The sequence below is a fragment of the Coturnix japonica genome, chromosome 1 (genome assembly GCF_001577835.2).
Source record: "Coturnix japonica isolate 7356 chromosome 1, Coturnix japonica 2.1, whole genome shotgun sequence".
NCBI classification, from domain to species: domain Eukaryota; kingdom Metazoa; phylum Chordata; class Aves; order Galliformes; family Phasianidae; genus Coturnix; species Coturnix japonica.
Genome location: NC_029516.1, coordinates 133,715,132 through 133,731,408, shown reverse-complemented (window position 1 = coordinate 133,731,408; position 16,277 = coordinate 133,715,132).

Here is a 16,277-nt window from a genome sequence, read left to right as displayed (position 1 = left end):
CTGGATTCCAAAGGTTAGAAGACAAGCAGCTGTTTCACTTCCTATTAAATGTGAACAGATAAGAAATTATGAAAGCACAGTAGCTCACCTGGGGTCCAAATGATGATTGTGAGTTTTTTGGGATATTTTTGGATCTGCTTATCTGAAACTACAAAAAACATGAATAATCTAATGTAGTAATATATGTGAACTATAAATAAGGCTCGTACTATTTTAATGGAATAAAAAAGTTTTCCAGGGTCGTAACCTGAACAATATGAACTATTTCACATAACTTTTATATGATGGAAATAAATGATAAGCTATTGAGTCTTAATCACAGTGAAGCTGATGAAAAATTTGTTGTTATAAGAAATTTCAATTAGTCTCCAGGAAACGCTTACTTAGGGCTATAAATATTATGTTAGAATACCATTTGGATGCTTTCATATTTACAACCATGAAAACACTATCTGTGGTCAATTAACATAAAAATCTTGATTAAAAAAAATAAACACACAAAAAACTTCATTAAGTAATAAATCGTATAAAAGAAAATATTTTTTCTAGTACTTTATCTCCATCTACTGGATGAACATTATTTTCTTTATAATTAATTTCAAAAGCAGACTATAATTGCAACATTGTAGCTAGCTTTGGAACTGTGGTCCTACCACAAATATTTTTAACAGACAAACAAACTAGGCCTAAGTATTTAAAAACACATTCATCACCATTAACTACAAGTTTTCTGCAGTGCTGAAAAAACTCCTGCACGCATTGCTTGGGAAATACTGCATGGTTATATATAACTTGGCTTGTCCTCCACAACCTTGTAACCTCTGATGAAATGCGCTGCCCACCACCTCACTGTGCTCACATTCACTGTTGCATCTCCACAAACGTTCAGTCAGTGTTTATGAATGTCAGTGGGTGCAGTTTTTTTCTGAATGAAGCAACTGAATTACATGCCTTTCTTTCACACACATCCATGTCAGATGTCATTTTGACAGATAGCCCTTCTGTTGGAATCAGTTGTATGGCAACAAAATTTAATAGAATACTGGCAGAATGTTCAGCCTCTATTTCCATACCACAAATGTATTTATATACTTCTCATATAATTGGAAAACACAATAAATTAGAAGACATTAGTTTTGGAACATCTCTTTATGAAAATTGCTTAAAAGAAATATGCTCTATTACAAAAGAAGAAAGAGTTGGGAAAAGAGCTTATCCTCTAGTGCATATTATTAATGTGAATCAATTAGAGCTTGATAAATAATGTATGTAGTAATGGATATTGAAAACAAATGATGGCTTTGATATAGATTACATAATCTATCAAAACAATTAAATAGCCAACTATTAAACAATCCTGTATTTATAATAAATTTAATAAAACTTTATTCAATAAAAACCTCGGCATTCTTTGACAAGCAATGTTGGACTCAAGGAATCTTCCCAAGTTACTATTACAGTTCCCAAATATGTACAAGGAAGAATCTGAAGCAGAAGACTCTCCCTCCTTTTCTAGAACAATGAACATTTGTTCCATATAAATTTTCCACCTGCAGAAGTGTAAACTAAACTACCTGAAGTCCCAAATAAGATTTTATCAGGATTTGAAGACAGGACCAACCTCCCTTACATTAAGCAATATTTTTTCTTTTTGTTTTAAAGCATGGCTAGAAGAGTTGATCAGGCCACCATTTAACTTCTTTGTAATATAATACTTCTAGTATCAAAATCATAGAATGGTTTGGGTTGGAAGTGACCCGTAAGATCATCTAGTTCCAACTGCCTTGTTATAGGCAGGGCATTTCCGTCTATATGAGGTTGCACAAAGCCCTATCCAGATTGCTGATGAATGATTCCAGGAAGGGAGCATCCACATCCTCTCTGGGAAACATGTCCAGTGTCTCACACAGAATAAAGAATTTCTTCCTAATATCTAGACTAAATCTACTCTTTTCCAGTTTAAATCCAATTCTCCTCATTCTGTAACTACATGTTCTTATTAAAAGTTCCTCCCTGGCTTTCCTGTAGACCCTCTTCAGATACTGGAAGCCTGCTATAAGATCTCCTTGAAGCTTTTTCTTCATGACAGTCATCCAGAGTCAGAGAATCTGAAGTCTGGAATGCAAATCTCTACTACTACAAGAATGATATAAAAAGCAATAAACATATAGAAAAACAGCTGAACATAAATTTTAGAGTAATGCATGATTTTGTAATTTTTATTATTAATTTTTTGTCTTAATAAATCAGGAAATTAAAATTTCGTAATATGCATCCTCATTCTCCGGAAACTCACTCTCATATTGATAATGACATGATGGGAGTGACCTCAATGCTCATAATAAGTTTTTTTTTTTCCTTTTCTTTATTTAAGTTCTCAAAAGTACTTTAATTATTATTCATATAACAGAAAATTATCTTAAAGAAGTAAGAAGACAACCAATAAAACAAACACCAGTGAGTCCAAATAAGAAAGAATGAGAAAGATAAAGAAGTAAAAAGAGGGAATGAATGAGGGAGAGGTAAAAAAAAAAAAAAGGGAAAAAAGAAAAACTGTAATAAATTTCTAATATAGTCCTAAAATGAAATAAAAGAAGGAAAAAGATTTTCTGTCTCCCTTTCATGATCAGATAATGATTGTGTTCAACCATGTGATCAGATGAATGTTCTTTCTGAACTGTCAGTGTCAGGATAAATTGATTCATGGTTCATGGTGTGCACTGTCAGCGTCTATTGTTATCCTTTCTTTCTTACTTGTCATTCAGATTAATAACATTAGTGATGTTATATGCTTGTAACTCTTTTCCCCGTGTCAATCCCTTAGGAATTACCTGTGCACAGGTAATTTCTCTTCTGTGGATTTCTTAGTAGTATTTTTTTTGATGAGTTTAAGTTGGCTGCAATAGTATCCTCTCTGACTGCTCATAAGTATTAAACAGCTCCAAAAATGCGATGGCATAAGTAAAAGATTTTCCATGATATAAGAAAGAGTTTTAGAACTTTCATTTTTACTAACTTTTGTCTATGTAGTTAGTTTATTTATTTATTTTAATCTTCCTCAAATATGGAATAATGTATTTAACAGCTACTAGGAGAACACTAGAAAGGAAATTATTTTACTTATTTATTTATTTATTTTAAATTTGTTTACTTGTCATATTAATCCTCTTACTCAAATAATAAAATACAATTAACCAGACTTAATTACAGTAAAATAAATGCTATTATCACTGAAAATAAAGCCTATGTATTATAAATCATGATAATTCTAGTTAAAGTAAAGCTTGAAAAATGAGTTTGATTAAATGGTAATCAGATCGTACACAGTGGTAGTAGTGTAGACCTCCAGTTGTTAATTCTTGATATTTTAATTCATTATGCTACTAACAATCAAGAGCTTGTTAACAACATATATTTTTGTGATACTGTGGATTGGATAAGCAGAGTAGAATGCTACCCAGGAAGCATCATGGTCTAACACAAGTAGGAATAATACAGTTGTAAAAAGGGCAAGGTCGTTAGTTAGGGGACTAAAAATCAGATTTTATGCTATCAGCTTTGAGCTCATCAGCTGCAAGTATCACTAAAGCAGAGACTTGCATGTATGAGTTTATTCACTAAGCAGAAGACTGCTCTGACCCTAAGAAACAAGTTGTTTCCATTTGGGATAGAAAAACTTTACACCCTTGATACAAAGGAACAGTGATCCTCTGAAAAATACTGTGTTTAGTTCAAGTGGTTAAATAAAGCAATAACTAGAAAGTAGAATGAAATGATGCAGTGAAAATGGTTTAAAATTATTTAAAATAGTAGCTAAATGAAAAGCTTTATTTCCTTAAAACCAGTAGAGATAGTCAGAAAAATTTTACTAATTAAAAAAAACCCATATAGCTATTTTTTAACCAATATCTGTATCACTCTAATTAAATGTCAAATATAAATGGGTAAAGATAGACTTAAACGTACATTCAAAATGTATAGTTAGTTTAAACTGACTGGCAAATGATAGATGACATATCAGATTGTTTTTCTTGACTTTTGTGAGGTGCGTCCATATTAAAACAGTTCAGTTGCTTGGAAGTACTTAGGATTTAGCGATTTAAATTGGTAGAAGGCTCCAGAAGAAAATACATAAAAGCAATTGATTTCTCAACCGAAAATAGATCAATGAAAGACATTTCAGATGTGTGACATGAAAATGCATTGTGTGGAATTATCAGAAATGTTTACTGTACGGCTACATGCATCTGAATCAACTGCTGTAAAATGTGTAGTCAGTTGAAAACAAGGGGAAAAATGTTACAAGGGTAGAATTCATTTGCATGTTTTAGATTTCTATCTTAAAATGAGATTCTAGAAGTGCCTATTTCTCTTCCAATGCCATGAATATCACAAAGTGACAAGCTTAGACAAAAAGCCTACTTTGCAGAAAATTAGTTTTGCCTGTGTGAATCATCCCCATAGTATTTGACTAGTTGTGCCAAAAATGCAGTGAAAGGAAGAGTGATCTTTATGATTTCATCTTAGAATAAACAGAGTGATTATTGTATTTTTTTTTCATGATCTGTGTCCTGTTTTTGTTTGCTTGTTTTTTGTTTTTGTTTGTTTTGTTTAAGAATTATAATAGTGTTGTTTGCTTTGGAATGATGTGTATATATTTATATGTATATATATCTATAATCAGTTGCCTTTTGCCATATCTCGGGTTTTGTTAACTGTGATATTCAGGTAGATGCCTAATTTCATGGCACTGACATCACAAAAAGATGTTGTCCTTGCACTGTTCTAGTAGTACTGTGTACATTAGCTAAAAACTGTAGCACAGTTTTTTTTTCCAGAATCTGCATGTCCTAATTTTAGAGACAGTGCTGCATGTGGAAAGAGAGGAGAAAATGTTTTTAAGTGGCTAGGAAGAGGAAAGATTTGATGGAAGTGACAGAGGAGCAAGGAATACCTGAATCATGCATGTCTTGAGAGAGTTTAAATATATATATATATATATATATATATATATATATATATANATATATATATATATATATATATATATAATCTGGGCAATATATTACATGTGTATAATAAATTTTAAAAATAATCTAAAAAGATTGGTATCTGTTGTAAGGATTGATCACAATAAAATAAAACAAGAAATGTATAGTTATACTACCAAATTCTGTGTACTACAGGGAGCCAATTGTAAGGTAGGGCATAACCTTAAAGTCAGTTAGCAAACTGCCACACGAATGGTGAGTTATGGTAATTCTTCTATATGAAAAACAAACAACAACAATAGCAAAAACAAACAAACAAACAAAAAAAAAACCAACATAAACCACTGAAACCTTAAACTATACATTTAGTGTAGTTAGAACATACCTAATTTTAAATTCACCATAAATGAAATTTGGCTTTATGTTTAATGTAGTCAGCTATTTTTCAAAATAGTTGTTACAAAGCATCAAAGAAGATGAAGATATAGCCACGTGGCATAAAATTGGATTCAAATTTGTAGTATAATATCTCACTTTCTACAGAGGAACATTCATAAAATTTTGATGTTTTTGAACAATAGTTGTGTGTGAAAATAAGTAATGATATGTGAAACTATTAATATTTTATATTGACAGATAATACTTTTTTCTGCTTTTTGAAGAATTATTTAATTTGCATTAGTCTTGAATGGCAATAAATGTGGTGAATAATTTCTATTAATATTCTTCTTTGTCAGTTTAAAAAGTTTCATAAGTCACAAGTATAAATTCCTCCATAAATCAAGGCCATGCTTTGAATTAAATTGAAGTAGCGAAAGAAAACAGAAAATCAAATGAAACCCCATTTTCTTTAACAATATACATTTTTCTCTATGTTTATATAGAGAGGTATAAATATACTTCAATATTTTTTATACTTATGCATATATATATAACATTTTTTCTCAGTAAATCATACTTTAGTAGGTTTTCCTCATAGAATCACCAAGGTTGGAAAAGGCTTCCAAGATCATCTAGTGCAGCTGTCCACCTACCATCAATATTTCACCACTTAACCATGTCCGTTAGTATCACACTTAATACTCTTTTATTATTTTGTGAAGTTGTCTACTAAAATAATATAAAAATCTACACAGAATAATGCTTATATTGAGTATTGTTTAGAGGAAAATATTTCAGGTAGATAATGCTTATATGTAAAGTTTCATTTACTCAAAAACAAGAGTAATGTATCACCATTAATACAGATGGATTTGTAGTCCAACAGCTGGAGCTGTCTTCCAGCCCTCCCCTTCATAGCAGAGCACTTACGTAAAAAAATGATGCAACATATCTGTAGAAATAAATAAATAAATAAATAAATAAATTTTATAATAATGGAAAATTGTATATCTCATGTAAAAAGTACAATATTGCTGTTAACTCAATATTTTATTCACTGTTTTCTCACAGCTAAGATGAAATAAATAGAAATGAATCAATGCTCAAGGCAACATTTCAATTAAATATTTCAGCTAGGTACATTCTGAGCTTCTACATTTGAATATATGTGTTTGAACAGATGTGTAAAATTATACTGAGGATAACAACTCAACATCAAATGAGACCCAGATGTAAGTGAAGTATACATGGAAGTAAATTTGCTTCCTGCTCCATTTAGCATCGTATTTGTTTCTGTGCTTAGCAAATGCATTGTAATAACAAAAATCTGAAAAGCTAGAAGGCCTGTCACACTAAAATCAGTGATAGCAGTCAGCTAGAGTTTATCTGCTATGCTTCAGCAAGCATTTCTGAAAACAGCCAGATCTGTGACTACTTTACCTAAACAAGCACAGTATATTCATAATGAGCTGTGTAACACAAGAAGTATTCATCTAAAGCATCAAGAGATATAAAGAAAGATGAAGTATGAAAGGCTATAGATAAATGCAAAAGGATGTGAAAGGGTGTAATTTGAATAAACAAAACAAAACAAAAAACAAACAAGAAAAAAACAAAAACCTCTAAAAAGAACAAAACAAGAAAGAACAAACAAATCTAAATGAAAATCAGTTTATTTTCATTTGGACTACCCCAAAAATGTCATGAGATCTAATCTTATATCTTACATACTTAAGAAATCAAGAGAATAAGAAAACTTGAAAGGCATGAATCTGTAACAAGGGAGGTTCAGATTTTATAATACATAAAGTGTGCTCAGGCGCTGGAACAGGTTCCCCTGGGTAGTGGTTACATTACCAATAATCCTAAAGTTCAAGTAGCATTTGGACAATGCTGTCAAAAACATATGTTCTAATTTGTAGTTAGTTCTGTACAGAACCCAGTGTTGGTCCTGTTGATTCCAGCATTTCCCTTCAAATTCAGAATATCACAGAATCACAGAATCTGAGAATCATGGAATATCTATCCTATGTCTTTATATGTATATGTATATATGTGTGTGTGTGTGTGTATATGTATATGTATATGTGTGTGTGTGTGTGTGTGTGTGTGTATACATATATATATGGAGAATACATATATAAAGTAAAAATGTTCAGACAATTTGTAATCACTTCCAAAACTGATGAATTTATACTAATGGATCTGTATTTGCTTGAAAATGCTGTGAATTTTCTCTTGGGAAGTTTATTTTATTTTATATTTTATTTTATTTTATTTTATTTTATTTTATTTTATTTTATTTTATTTTATTTTATTTTATTTTATTTTATTTTATTTTATTTTATTTTTCCCTGAGAAATATTTTCTATTAAAAAATTGATTAATCTGGGGTGAAAATTTATTTTTCTTCAAGACTATTCTCAAAGTGAAAGTCATTAAAGGAAAATTTCTCTAGTTCAGAACTAGAACTCAGTTGAAAAATGTAGCTATAATAGAAGATGATAGATATGTGCTATCAGTGTATTATAAAGTATATTAAAAATCAGTAACAGATTCAACTATGGTAAGATGTACTTCTTTGTTGGATCTGTTATTACGATCAGCCTCTTTTCAGAAAGGCAGTTTTCTAAAGCAGTTGAAAGCAGAGACTTCACTTTTATTTCTTAATGCATTGATTGTCAAGTATAATAAAGAACCACCTACAGATTCCTCAGTTGTTGCAAAAATAAAGAACGAAACAGAAAAAAATAAACAACTACAAATTCTAAAAGAAACTATCCTGAACACACACAAAAAAGGCTAATTCTTACTGCTTAGCACTATTCTGTATATGTTGAAAGTTTGTGCTTAAAGAAAAAAAAAACACATTTATTTCTGACGTATCTGTAAATCTCGCTTATATCTATTAATAATGCAGAATATTATTAGAATATCTAATAGATAGAAGGACACAACAGTATATCTTTAAAAAATTAAACTTATATAAGTACCTTCCTCTGGGAATCTGAATTTTTGTGTAATTTTACTAAGATTAATTAGTAAGTTAAGAAATACTTTTTGAATTTTATTTTAGGGTTTGGATGATTGCACCTAACAAAGTTCTTCAAGTCATAAAGAAAACCAAACTGGTTCTTTCTATTCATGCAGCTTCATCCACTTCATGCAGTTCTTACACTGTAAAATTTTTTTGACCTTTAATGAAGATCAAATCAACACAGACCTTGCTAAGTGCCTTTTAAATGACAAAATCTTCGTAAGTAATTGCTAATTAGGGGAGTCTGACCAGTTACTAAGGTTAGTGCAAGTCTGTCTAGATGGAGAGTACATAGAACAAAATAGTGCTTAAATTTAACACAGCTATGGAAGGAGTGCTCACTGACTTTACTCCAGGATAATACATTTAACACATCCAGCATTTCTGTATCCTTTAAAAAAATCACTAATATACCAATTAGAAATAAGTACTCAGAACTGATTTAATGTTATTTGATTTTGCAGTATGTTGTGTGCTCCAGTGTTTCTAAGTAAAAAAAAAATAAAAAAAAAAAAATCCTCTCACTGATAATATTCTGCACCTGATTCTGAAATATCTTTTATTCCTGCAGAGATTTGCATTTGTTATAATTGCAGAATGACAGAAGATTAAATTCTGAATGTCTTCCAGACACATATGCATTTGATATCATTATAAGTTTCAGATTTGATGGCATTGAGAAGCTTAAATTGTATTTAACTTTTATTATCTAAGGATTTTCTATGTGTAATTAAATAATGGGAAGCACTCAAATCTTGCTTGAATTAACAATGATTAAAGCCATACAATAAATTGCAGAACAAACCTTAGATTTTAAAGAAAAAAGAGAATTTTAAATAAATTTTAAGTAAATAATATTGACAATTTACTTCTCTGATAGTAGATTTGTTCCATCATCGTGTTAGGTCTGTTTTATTTTTGGGGGGGGGGGGTTTGGTGTTTTTTTTTATTATTATTATTATTTATTTATTTATTTTGTTTTTGTGTGTGTGTATGTGTGTGTGTGTGTTTTCTGTTTTGTTTTGTTTTTTTCTTTTTCTTATTATTTTTGCTCTGTGTATTGTTTTTGTTTGTTTGTTTGTTTTATTTTTTTTCAATGACTTTTTAAAAAGATCAGGTTTTTTATTCTTTATACCATGATTTGTTTTTCCAGGCTTCATGAACCAGAAATTTTAAATATGGAATTAAATTTAGATGAGTATTACTGAACTAACAGTATTTGAGGATTTCATTAAAATCACGTGTTTTTAACCTTATATGTGTTATATGTAGTTATCTTCTATGGTAAAAACATAAAATATGAATCAGATCTTTGAATGAGATCTATTTCAAAGAACTTCACTTTTTTTCCAATAGAAATCTAGACTAAAAATGTATGTTGAATATTAGATTTTTTTTTTTTAATAACACTGAATTTGTACTGCATTATCACTAGAAAATAGAATAGTTCTATACTATCAAAACAGATAATGAGGAAACAGTTCTAAAATAGTGAGAGAGTACATATATTTATATGTTCAGATAAGGTATATAAATATATAATTGAGAATTTCACAACAAAATTTTAAAAGAAAATGACACAACATTTTGTAACATTTATGAAATCTTTTGTATATGCAGAAGAAATGCTACTACTACCTACAGAAAAAGAATATTACTGTTAGTAGATTTCATCAATATGAAGATATGTCCTGTCATATTTTTGGAAAAAAAGAAAAAAAAAATCTAACAGGATTTAAGAAATTTATGCTAGAAGCTGGATGACATTTTTTCACCCGTTATCCTCTATAGCTACTGGAAAGACAGGGTAATGTCACAAGACAACTCAGTTTACCTTTCAGGGGTGATTTTGTTAACAGCAGGAGTCAACATGATTAAAATTCTATGTAAATTCTTCATTCAGGCTAATAAAATTGAATATTATGTACTTACTATCACATGATTATTTTTATTTTCTTATAGTTTCTCCTGCCAAATTACTAGTTGAATTATAAGTATATGCTACTGATACTGGAAAAAAAATACAACTGCTTTGGAGAAGTCCTTGTAAATTTTCTGTACTTTGTTAATTTATAAAACTTCTGTTTATATCAGATCAAAACAAGGTTGTATAAGTAAATTATTATTATTATTATTTATATATCCAATTTAGGTACCTAAAGAGAAGTTATCACACTGAAATCTGACCAGATAAGAATCAAATGTTGAAATACAGATTCACTTTCTGAAGACAAATTAGAATGATCTACTATAATTAAAGAGTCAGAAGGAAAATAAATAAATAAATGCAATCAGCTGTAGAGAGTTGAGTTGACTTGGGAATTTCTAAAGAAAGAGGACATTGAGTTTCTTTCTACCAGTGATATTCACAGATTCTTTTCCACTTACAACTTCAATGCAAAATTTATAAGCAAACTTTCAACCAAGCTGTAACCTAAGGCACTCTTCCTTCTCAGTGTGTGCTTCTTTTCTACCTGCTGGTATCTTGCCTGCATTTCTCATTAGTGATTCAGCTTTACTAAGAAAGCAAAATATTTCAACTTCAAGAATCTCTACGTGGAGAAAAGGAGATTCAAGTTCCTAAGAAGGTACAAGGCATATAATTCAGGCTTCCCATTCTAAGTATGAATGCTCAATAGGCAACAAGGAACAAGACGGATAATAGATGTGTTGGATTTCTTAGACAATTCAATAAACAGAAAATATTCCAGAAATATGTAAAACTCAATAAGAACAGGAACTGAACTGCTGAATGTCCAGCAATTTATATCCATTGGAGGTTTCAATGATTCATTATTTTACTACAGTTCCAACTTGAGCATGACTCTCTCTATTTTTATATATTAATATAAAGTATTTAAGTATAAATCAAGCAAGACAGTGTGTTTTAGAAGATGAGGCTAGGTCAAGGTTACACTTGGAAATAACCAGCTAAATGGAAAAGAAAGATTTATTGTATTACGTAAGCATTCCTCTGTCTTTCTCTTTCTAATTTTATAAATGACCTTTGCAAGCTGTTTCACCAGTGTGAATTACTGGTGAATTGTGCATTGTATTACCTAACTGAGAAATTAAAGTACGTTACAGTGCCGGAAACGCTTCAACAGAAGCCATCCTATAAGTATTCTATAAATTCTATAAATATTATAAATATTATTTATTACCATAAATGTCACAGTGGAGTCACTAAGAAACCCTATTTGTGAACAGAGAATAAAACTATTTGTTCTGACAGCCTGTTTTATAAGAATGGGAATAAAATATTGAAAGCTCTCCTAGATTAAAAATAAACATTCTTAGGAATTTTAGTAGAGATCAGTGGTAGATCATTTCCCTTTTACATTTTTTTTTTTAAATGAAAAATAAAATTTCAGCAAAAAATTTAAATAGCCAAAAAAAAAAAAAAAAAAAAAAAAAAAAAAAAATTTAAAAAATTATTTGGGGTACAAATGACAAATTTTAAAAAATACTTAGATTTTAACTGTACAGAGAAGTAAGAAAACTATGTACAAGATAAATTGTTTGAAAAAATCTATAAAAAATGTTAAAGTATTTAAGTATTTCTAATTAGTTATGCATCAGTTATGCATTATACCCCACTGATAATTTGAGCACTTAGAAAGGGTATCTCAGATATTGAAGTTACTTAATTTTTTAAAACTGGAAAAAGAGGAAATGAGTTTTTAATTGATTCTGATGAAAGTTTCAAGTAATGTACATACTAACTTCAAAATTTACAGTTTTTACAAGCTTAGTAAAAGCAAAAATTGAACATAAATAAAAATAGAATTAGATCTTGTCACTAAAAATGGTCACTATAAGTTTTTCCTGTTTTATGATTAAGAATCTTTTAGGCTTCATAGAAAATTAGCATTATTGCCTTTTCTTTGTTAAGCTCTATTCTTTTTTGAGCAGAAAACCACCGCCTGAACAAAAGAATCAGATGCCCTTTTCCATTCTACTCAGTCCACTAGGCGGGTACCTTTTTGATACATCACCCTTACATTTCTGGATGCACAGGAGGGCAATTCTGTATAGAGGGCTGGAACATAGTTCCCTGCAGTTTGGTGAAGCAAAAATGAAAACCACAGGCACTTTCCCAGGAAAGAATTAAAAACTTTTGCCTTTGAGAGGTGGTAATTGTAGTAATATAATATGAACACTATCAAAAACTCACTGTCATCTTTGAGTGAAACCAGATATCTCAGTCAGTTCCCAAAACTGGGACTGAAGCAGAGTTTTCGGGAGAGGCTGATGTGCATTCTCATATTCTAGAAACATTTTAAGTATACAGATTAAAGCAGTGCAGACCAGAAAACATGTAGTTCTATTAGAAACTGAAAAAGTGTGTGTGTATCAGATATATGCAGAGATAAAAGGAAAACAAGATTAAATCAGCAGTGTATGCATATTCCACGTTCTAAGTAATTCCCTAATTTGTGTAAATAGATTTAGTTTATTGTGTTTCCCATGTATGCCCTTATGCAGAAGTCTACTGTGTAAATTCAAAATCTACACGTGAAATTTCATACAGTGAGAGTCCAGTTGTGTGAATAGTAATTACATCTAGAAATACAATAATCACTTGAGAAGTGGGAAAAAAAAAAAAAAAAAGAATTCTGAGTATGTTAAATAAATAAATTCTGGCAAGTTTAAGGGGAGTAAATGTATGATGTGTTCTAACTTTAGGAGGGAAAGGTGTTTTTTTTTTTTTAAATTAAATAGAAATTAACAGGGAACAGAAACTAGTGGAGTAATATCATTTCTCAAAATTGATAAAGAAATTATGTCTTCTACTTTAAAGAAAAATTAAAGCTTTGTTCTGCTATACAAACTCAGTACCTCTATTCTTTCAAATGCACTTTCAAAAGTCAGTCAGTTTATCCACACTTTAAGAAGACAGGCTTATCTTAGGTTGTACATGTTTCTCTGACTTCAAATCCACAGGGAAGTGTGTGACAGAAGATGTTTTGAGTTATCTCCATATTTCTGAATAGGTTTTGGCTAAACCTCATTAAACTCTCAGAATACCTGTTCTTTCCACTGGAAATCTAAGAAGTCTGAGACCTTCATGAGAGGCTTCTAAATGTTTTGTTTCATACAGAATTTCTTTAGGATCCAATGGACATAATTATACTGAATGTTAAAATAGTAACCTGCCATGTGTATTTAACTATCAACTATATTTGAGTTCAATACATATTTCTTCATCACAAAGAATGATGAAACTTACTGGTCATGTAAAGGTCTCCATGAAACTCCCCTATTGTTTCAATCTTAAATAATTTAAAATATTTTTACTAGCTTTTTCAAAAAGATGTATTTTATGTACCGTTGATTATGACAAAGAAATTACTGAATATCCACTGTTACAGTTTAGTTGATCTCACTGATTTCATATGCAAACCTAGTCTGACATTTAGCAAGCATAATTAAATACACTAAGCAGTATGTTTATAGCAGTAGCATCTGCAGGTTATCACACCATAAAATCCTGAAGCAGCTGGAGTGAAAAAACAAGTATAAAGTGTCATCTAGTATGCAAACTCTGAAATGATGATGAAATCCCCAAAGATATAGTTAAAAGAGAAGTCTTACACGTCACAGTTTCTTCTGAAATATTCAGACATCTACTCAATAGTAAATTATATCTGTTCTTTAGGATAGGCATGTTTCCAAAATATCTAGCAATGGATTCTGATTTTTAGTCAAGTTCATTAAACCTGATTCATTCCTTTTAATTATTCCAGCACTTCACAGAATCACATGGCACACTCCTGGCTTATGGACAGTAGACTGCCTGGAGATACAGGTCTTTATCCACAGAACTGCTTTCTAGCAGGTCAGACCCTAACTTCTAACAGTACATGTGAATAAATGTAGGACTCTACACTTGCCATTGCTGAATCTCATCAGATTCTTCTCCAGCCTGTCCAGGACTTGAGGGATGACAGCACAGCCTCCAGATGTATCCACAAGTCCTCCCAGCCATATATAATATGCAAAATTGCTGACAGGGCACTCTACATCCATTTTCACTGTCATTTTTTAGATGAGTAAAAAATCTTAGATGTCATAGCCTCTTTGGATATGTTCACACCTGCCTACTCAGTAGTAAATTGTCTGTTCCTTAGGTTGGGAATATTTCCAAAATCTATGAAATGAGATGGACACTGTGGTGAGACCACATCTGGAGTACTGTGTTCTGTTCTGTGGACCCCAGTTAAAGAATGACAAGTAACTAAGAGAATCCAGTGGAGGGCTACATGGATGATTAGGTGCCTGAAACTTCTTCCTTATTAGGAAAAGCTGATAGACCTGGGATAGTTCAACCTTGAGAAAAGAAGACTGAGACAAGTCTTTAACAGTGTTTTTAAACATCTGCAGGGTAGGTGTCAAATGGATGGGGACATGTTCTTTTTGGCAATGACCAGTGACTGAACACAAGGCAACAGGCACAGACAGGAATAGAGAAAGTTCCAACTGAACACAAGGAAACAGCACTGGAACAGGCTGTCCAGAGAGGTAGTGGACTCTCCTTCTCTGAAGATATTCAAAGATATTCTAGATACTTTCCTGTGTCACATAATCCAGGGAATCTGCTTTAGCAGAAAGATTGGACTTGATGACCTCCAGGTGTCTCTTCCAACCCTTATAATTCTGTGATTGTGTGATTTTATGAAACCAAGTGAAACCAAGGAATGACAAAATCTGTTTTCTATCTGTACTCCATCTCCGTGAAAAACACGTTCCTTTAATGACAGATCAGACTAATGTATCACCAAAGTGTCAGTTCTTATCATAGTCATTTTGAAGGTGTTTTAGTATGGTATATAATACCATAGTGCTGTCACTGTGATGATGTATTAATGTGCTACATCATCAAATTTACGGTTAAAGCAAATTGTGTCCAAAGCATAAATCATTTAGAAGTTTACTATAGAATTCTCCCAGTCTCTTCCTGTACATACATTTATATATGTTGACTGATATCAATTTCTTATAATATGTGGGCTTTTCCAAAAGAAATGTGCTCTGTTTTACAAAGCTTGCTCAAAAGTAAAATCTCCTATTTATTTTTAATCAAACTAGAAACAAATAGCATAATAATATTACTTAATAAAGAAAATTATCAGCTACAAAACATTGTTTTTCAACACAGTCACCACCATTAGCATCACACGTGCCGCACTCATTAAATTCTTTAGGTCCATCCAGAATAAGGTTTGTCTTTCACAACACCACTGCCACTTCTGAAATGTACCATCCACTGCCTCACTGTGCTTACATCCACTGTTTACTTCCATCACAGCAACATTATTTTTTAAAAGTAAGATATTTTTGATAACTGTTGGAAGTTGATGGAAACTATATTTTAAAGGACATCAGTACATAATACTAATTTCACTAATATAAAACAAATATAAATTACTCCATATAGTTGATCTGATTGTTTCAGATCAATTAAAAATTGTCACTGAGGATGGCCACATGCACCGAATAAGAAAATCTTCAGCTCTCTCAAGAATATTCAGGAATAAAGTAATGTAATGTAACAATAATGTAATGTAACAATATCAAGAACTGAAGATTACATTTTACTATACTGTAGGATGTATAGAAATAAACGCAATTAGTGAAATTCTGCAGATGCAAATAAAAACAATCACAGAATACATATTTTCTATAAGTTGTTATAAAAATTAACCTTAAGTGTGTTTTTGTTGTTGTTTTTTTTTTTTGTTTGTTTTGTTTTGTTTTTTTTAGGTTAGTACAGACATTTAATTTAAAAATGTGTATAAACAAGGATACTGATATGTTATCTGTCCTGTGAAGACCTGGTAGTCTTGGAATAAAACAGTGGAATA